Source organism: Myotis daubentonii, chromosome 1, assembly GCF_963259705.1.
Source record: "Myotis daubentonii chromosome 1, mMyoDau2.1, whole genome shotgun sequence".
NCBI classification, from domain to species: Eukaryota; Metazoa; Chordata; class Mammalia; order Chiroptera; family Vespertilionidae; genus Myotis; species Myotis daubentonii.
This window is the reverse complement of record NC_081840.1, coordinates 214,984,256-214,989,997: the sequence shown is the minus strand read 5'-3', so window position 1 is coordinate 214,989,997 and position 5,742 is coordinate 214,984,256. Positions and strand designations below refer to the sequence as shown.

The window sequence follows — 5,742 nt, the reverse complement described above, 5'->3', positions numbered from 1 at the left end:
AAAATACTTCTAAAGATACTTATGAAATGTATACATATTTTTCTTGCACGCTACAGGAAATAATTGCATAACACAGGTGTTCAAACTTTTTAAATGCATTTTTTCTTTCTATCACGAGACACTTGAAACCATTAGATAGCTCATTTCACTCTATCTTAAAACCCTTCTGTTGTCTATAAAGCTAATACAGGTCATACTGGACCTTCAGATTAATCGGATTCACATTCCCCAATGACATTTGCACCACATTCAGTACAGCTATGTCATTGTCATTTAACTTGTGAGCCTCTCTTTAGAACTAAAATGGGTGTGAAAGAATAAAATTCCATGTACTGTAAGTATTCGCAGTAATTCTAGTAGAATTAACTATCATAACATGTTTATTATACAATGAGCTGGCATGACACAGAAATATATTTTGTGTTTGTATGACTTTTATTTTGAATAGGTTAAATATGGTGCCACTCCATATATAGAGTGCTTTTGAAAAAAAAATTTTAAAAAGGAAACAAAAAATATAAATAAATAAATGAGTGAATGCAAAATAAGCAACTGTGCCTTTTATACCTGTTGTTATGGTAAAAAAACAAAAAACACAAAACACAAATGGTTGTTGGGTTTGGACAATGAGGGGAAATGGGCTATTCCCAACTTTTTTGATCCTGTATATTTATCCATGTTTATTTTCTGAAAATAATAAATAATATATTAAAAATTTGCCTTCTGACAAACTCAGATAATGGACCAGTCTTAGCTATCATTCATCCATCCAACAAAATTAAGGCGTTACTATGGACTGCTTATTTCTGATGAGAAGGCTAAAGCATTTATTGTCATAGTAACACAGGAAGATGTTATCAGGGGTGAAATCAGTCCATCTTGCAAGATAAAATATTGATTTTGAATTTCTATTCTTGATTTCCTTCTTGTTGTTATTTTTCTGTTAGCTGCTGTTCGGTTTCGGTTATACAGGATATCAACCATACTTGTTTTCTGTACACAAGGATCTCAAGTGAACTCTGCATGCACTATACATTAGGACACATTTATAAATTAATGAGTAACTATATAAATTTATGTGTTTTCAAACGTCTGTAGCTTCGATCTGAAACCATTCTGAACCTCCAGATATCATTTCTGTATGGTTTGCGACTGGCCTGCTGCCTGAGTTTCAGAACACAAGGGAGGCATTATTTTTATGGAAAGAGGAACTAAGATGGGACTGACCGTATCTGGCTGAGACTCACTCTAGAAAGCTGATTTATAAGAGAATAGGAAAGTAAAACACACAGAGCAGAAGAAACTGCCAAGAATCCAACAGCCATTCTGAAACAGTCATGAGAAATCTCAAGACCTAAGTAGTTTTCCGTATATTGTTATCAGTGATAAGTGTACACTGTGTCCTTAAGGGGGACATAAAACGTGACGATGAGCATGAGGATCATGGAGCTGGTCTGTTGTGACCCAGGCAGAGGTGTATGTAACATCTGGAGGAAGGCATCATTTTCCCAGCTACCTAGGGTTTACTTTCAAAAGACTTTTTCCTACATTTTCAAGCACTTACATTCAGTGTGGTACGACCTGTTTGTAATGTTCATCATTGACTATTGTTCTGCTACTTGGATGTTGATAGTGAAGCAGAGAACAATTTATCATCGTTTATTATGAGTCACTATGCACGCAACTATGCTAAACATGGCGAAATGTATTAAAACACTCGTCCAACTATTTATGAAATACTTTACATAATTTAATTTGCTTTTGTACAGTTTTATGTAAATAAATTGCTTGTCATTTTTGTCTCTGCAAATTAAAATATAACATGGTCAAATGGTTTCACACTTGTAAGTGTGCTTCTCTGTCGACAGCTAATTCAGTTTTGATTGGACGAGCAGTGAATGGATGTATGTAGCAGTTTGATTGAAAACGGCTTGATTTCTGCTAAATGAAGATACAGTAAGGAAAATAATGCTGTAGCAATTGTTGGTTCGGGGCCAGGTGCATACCTGTCTTATTTCTTTGCCTTATAATGGATGGAACTTGAGTTCTTCAGTCTCATCAAAATAATTCCTGAGACAGCTAGCTGACTTTTAAATCATAAATATAGGAGAACTTATTATCATTAAGATTGGTTTTTTTTCAGAGAATTTTCACATTTAAGATAAAATTAATTCTAAGTCAAAATGTATCTCTGTCAAGGCAATGTTTGTTTGTTTGTTTGTTTGTTTGTTTTCATCTACAGCAATGACAAATTTTAAAAACTTAGAGACAAAAATAATTATGTCATGTGAGATGTAGAGAAAAAACCCAAAGCAAAAAATAGAATATTTACCTTGCTCATTCTTCTTTGGTTGAGCTTTCTTTATTTGTTATAGTTTTTAATGGTTTGCTATCTTTTTTTTTAGTTATTCTATTATCTCTTTATTATCAGATTATGCACTTAATTATAATGGTTATCTTCTTTGTGCATGAAATTGGTATCTATTTAAGCAAGCATCTTCTCCTCTCCAACCCAACTCAGAAATTTAAAGGAGAAACATTATTTTCTATACAGGGTGGGGCAAATGTAGGTTTACAGTTGTTTGTATGAAAATTATACAATAATTAATGTGTAATAATGCAAGAATAAACTTTTATACTCACAAATGTAAACCATTTTTGCCCCCCCCCCTTATATGAATAGATTATATGGGATTTTTGTGTCATCTCACAATAGTACTGCTAAAATAGACTAATGTGAAAAAAATAACCATTCTGAGGAAACTTGCCTTGAAGTTTCCCTACCATTCTTTCCCTGTCTTGGATAAAAATTCAAAAGAATTTATATAGACTTGCATGTTCTTTCTTAAATCAAAGGTGTCCTTACAAATTGATTTTGGCTCTAGCCTTCCTTCTCTAAAGAAGGAATTAAGAGTCCATCCCAGGTGAGGGCACATATAAGAAGCAACCGACAATGCATAAATTAGTAGAACAACAGATTGATTGATGTCTCTCTCTCTCTCTCTCTCTCTCTCTCTCTCTCTCGTCAATAAACAAAAATTTTGAGAAAAGAGTGAGCATGGTGAAAAAGTCTGCTTCAAGTTGTAATAAGGAGAAGAAATGGTGTGAAGAAATGCTTTCATTTGGCTTCTGCTTTTCTAATGATGAGAATCAAACATCAGCACATAAATCAATGGAACAGTATATAAAATGAATTCACTGTCTCTTCTTCCTTTAAACTCTCTGTGTAGATTTACCAAACATATTTCTTCACCCTGAAATTGCATTCTTAAGATCATTTTTTGAAAAATCTCAAACATGTAAAACTACAGTAATACACTTTAGAACAAAGATGAACATGAAGCAGGCCAACAAAGTTGCATGTATTACTCCCAAGGCTTAGATTTGATTGTTCTACCATCTCCGAGTGATTGGAAAGAGTTCCATCTAGTTAACTTAGAAGCTTTACTTAGCACAATGACCTGGTTACACAGTATCTTACATTTATAGCACACGATATGGTTTCCAAATGTTTTTGCAAGATGTATCACACTTTCCCACAATACCTGCAATAAAAGCTGTAGAAACCGCTAGATGAACCATGTGTGAAGGTACCTTTTCCTTTTATTAAATAGCTAGAAACCTGATGCATGAAATTCATGCAAGAGTAGGCCTTCCTTCCCCTGGCTGCTGGCACCGGCTTCCCTCTGGCACCCGGGACCCTAGCTTCCCTCCTCCAGCCACTAGCAGGCAACTGGGTCCCAGGGTGTTTCCCTCCGTCCCTGGCTTGGTCAGGAAGGACATCCGGAATGACATCTGGAAGACATGACATCTGGAAGACATCCTGTCTAATTAGCATATTACCTTTTTATTATTAATAATATTATTATAGATTCTTAGATTGAATAGAAATTTGAATACAAAATTCTGCTATACTAACATTCTCCCTCTACTACCAAATTAATATCCCTCCTCTTCCATTGAATACCAATGGGAACATTTTGCATGATTTAGCCCAGTGACAAGGAAAAGAAACTACCCATTTACCTGAATAAAATAGGCATTTGGTAAAGTGGGAATTTGGGGAAAGGCACTAATTACACAGATGGGCAGGTGATTATCTTCACAATGCACTCTGGAAGGCATTGTTACTTGTATGGTATTTCTGAGAGCAAACTGGAAATGTTTAAAAATATATATAGCCTAATTTCTTCCCGCTGAATTCCTCTTCCCAAATCTATCTTTTGGCGAACTTTGGCTGGATCAATAGTCAGTATAGATTTGGGGAACTGAATAATCACGACTGACAGCACTATCAAAATTGATCAGATAATTGTAGAATTCCCAAATTTACTTTGTTTTCAACAAGCTGACTTCACAAAGAAATCCATTTATTGTTTATCTGGTCTCTTTTCTCGTTTTGAATTTATCCCTTTTGTGTTCCCATCTCAAAGCCTTCTGCCAATCTCTGAGAAGTTATTTGCTCTGTGTTTCTTCCCTGTCAAAAGCAAACGTAGTTTTCCCTGCAGGTGGTGGATGTTAGGTAGCTAACCACAAACTAGAGAATTTGCAACCCAATCAGCTTTACTTTAATAGAAATTCACAGTATCACTACGCCAGCACTAAGGAAGCAGAGTGAATAGAGACTGCACTTACATTTGTTTATTTTCTCTTATCTTTATCCCTACTCTAATGCTTGTTTATAAACTGCATGGAGGAAGGTGATTAACCAAGATAATATAAAATTTCTAAGCTGCAGGGAGTGAGGAAAGGATATGAATGTAAAATGTGGAAAGCTGAAAAATTATGCTCTCTTTTAAGCCTAGCTTTATTTTTTTCCTGTTGTGCTACTGTTAAATGTAAATTTTATTCATTGATTGAATTTAATATGTGTGACCCACGCAGAAATAATTATGTCTAGTTATTGAACCTCCTGGAGCAAAATATAGAAGATGCTTAAATGTTCATAAATGTAAAATTTGCCCCCAATACTCTCAGATGATACTACACAAAAAATTATCGTTTACTTGTGATATTCATTTTTATATTATTCCATTGAAAGTTATGATTCAAATGATCCACTACCAGGAAAATCATAAGAAAGATGCATATGGTGAACAGAGAAATGCCAGATATAATCTTAGAGATTAAAGTGAGCTTTGAAAAAAATAAAAATGTTAATTAAGGTGCCTAATTTTAGAAAATAGTCCACTAAACAACCACGCACTGAAGGGTTTTGGGTTTGTTCCCAGTCAAGGGCATGTGCCTGGGTTGCAGGTCTGAACCTGGCCCTGGCAGGGCACAGGCTGGAGGCAACCAGGCAATATGTCTCTCTCACATCGGTTTTTCTCTCTCTCTTTCTTCTCCTCTCAATTCCACTCTCTCTAAAACAAAATCAATGGAACCCTAATTGGTTTGTCTCAGTGGGTAGAGTGTCAGCCTGCAGAATGAGGAGTCCTGGGTTCAATTCTGGTCAAGGGCATGTACCTTGGTTGTGGGCTCAATCCCCAGTAGAGGGCATGCAGGAGGCAGCTAATGGATGTTTCTCTCTCATCGATGTTTCTAACTCTCCATCCCTCTTTTTTCTTCTTTGAAAAATCAATAAAATACATATTTTTAAAAAAGTTTTAAAAAGTCAATGGGAAAAATATTCTCCGGTGAGGATTAACAAAAAAGAATAAAGAAATAAAGAGATAAAAACAAAGTGTTTTATTTTGCTAATTTAATTGAAAGTACATCATAATCACCTTGTCAGTTTGGCTC

General features: G+C 35.1%; 1 protein-coding gene across 2 annotated transcripts in view; it reads left to right on the top strand.

Annotated features, from left to right (window-relative positions):
* Window positions 1-1,841, top strand: part of PCDH7 (protocadherin 7) — a 427,194-nt gene extending 425,353 nt beyond the window's left edge. For both annotated transcript variants that reach the window (XM_059673739.1, XM_059673730.1), the window contains exon 3: window positions 1-1,841. This exon is cut by the window's left edge and continues 2,496 nt beyond it. The gene's annotated coding sequence lies outside the window, so the exon portion shown is untranslated.
* Window positions 1,842-5,742: the final 3,901 nt, after the last annotated feature.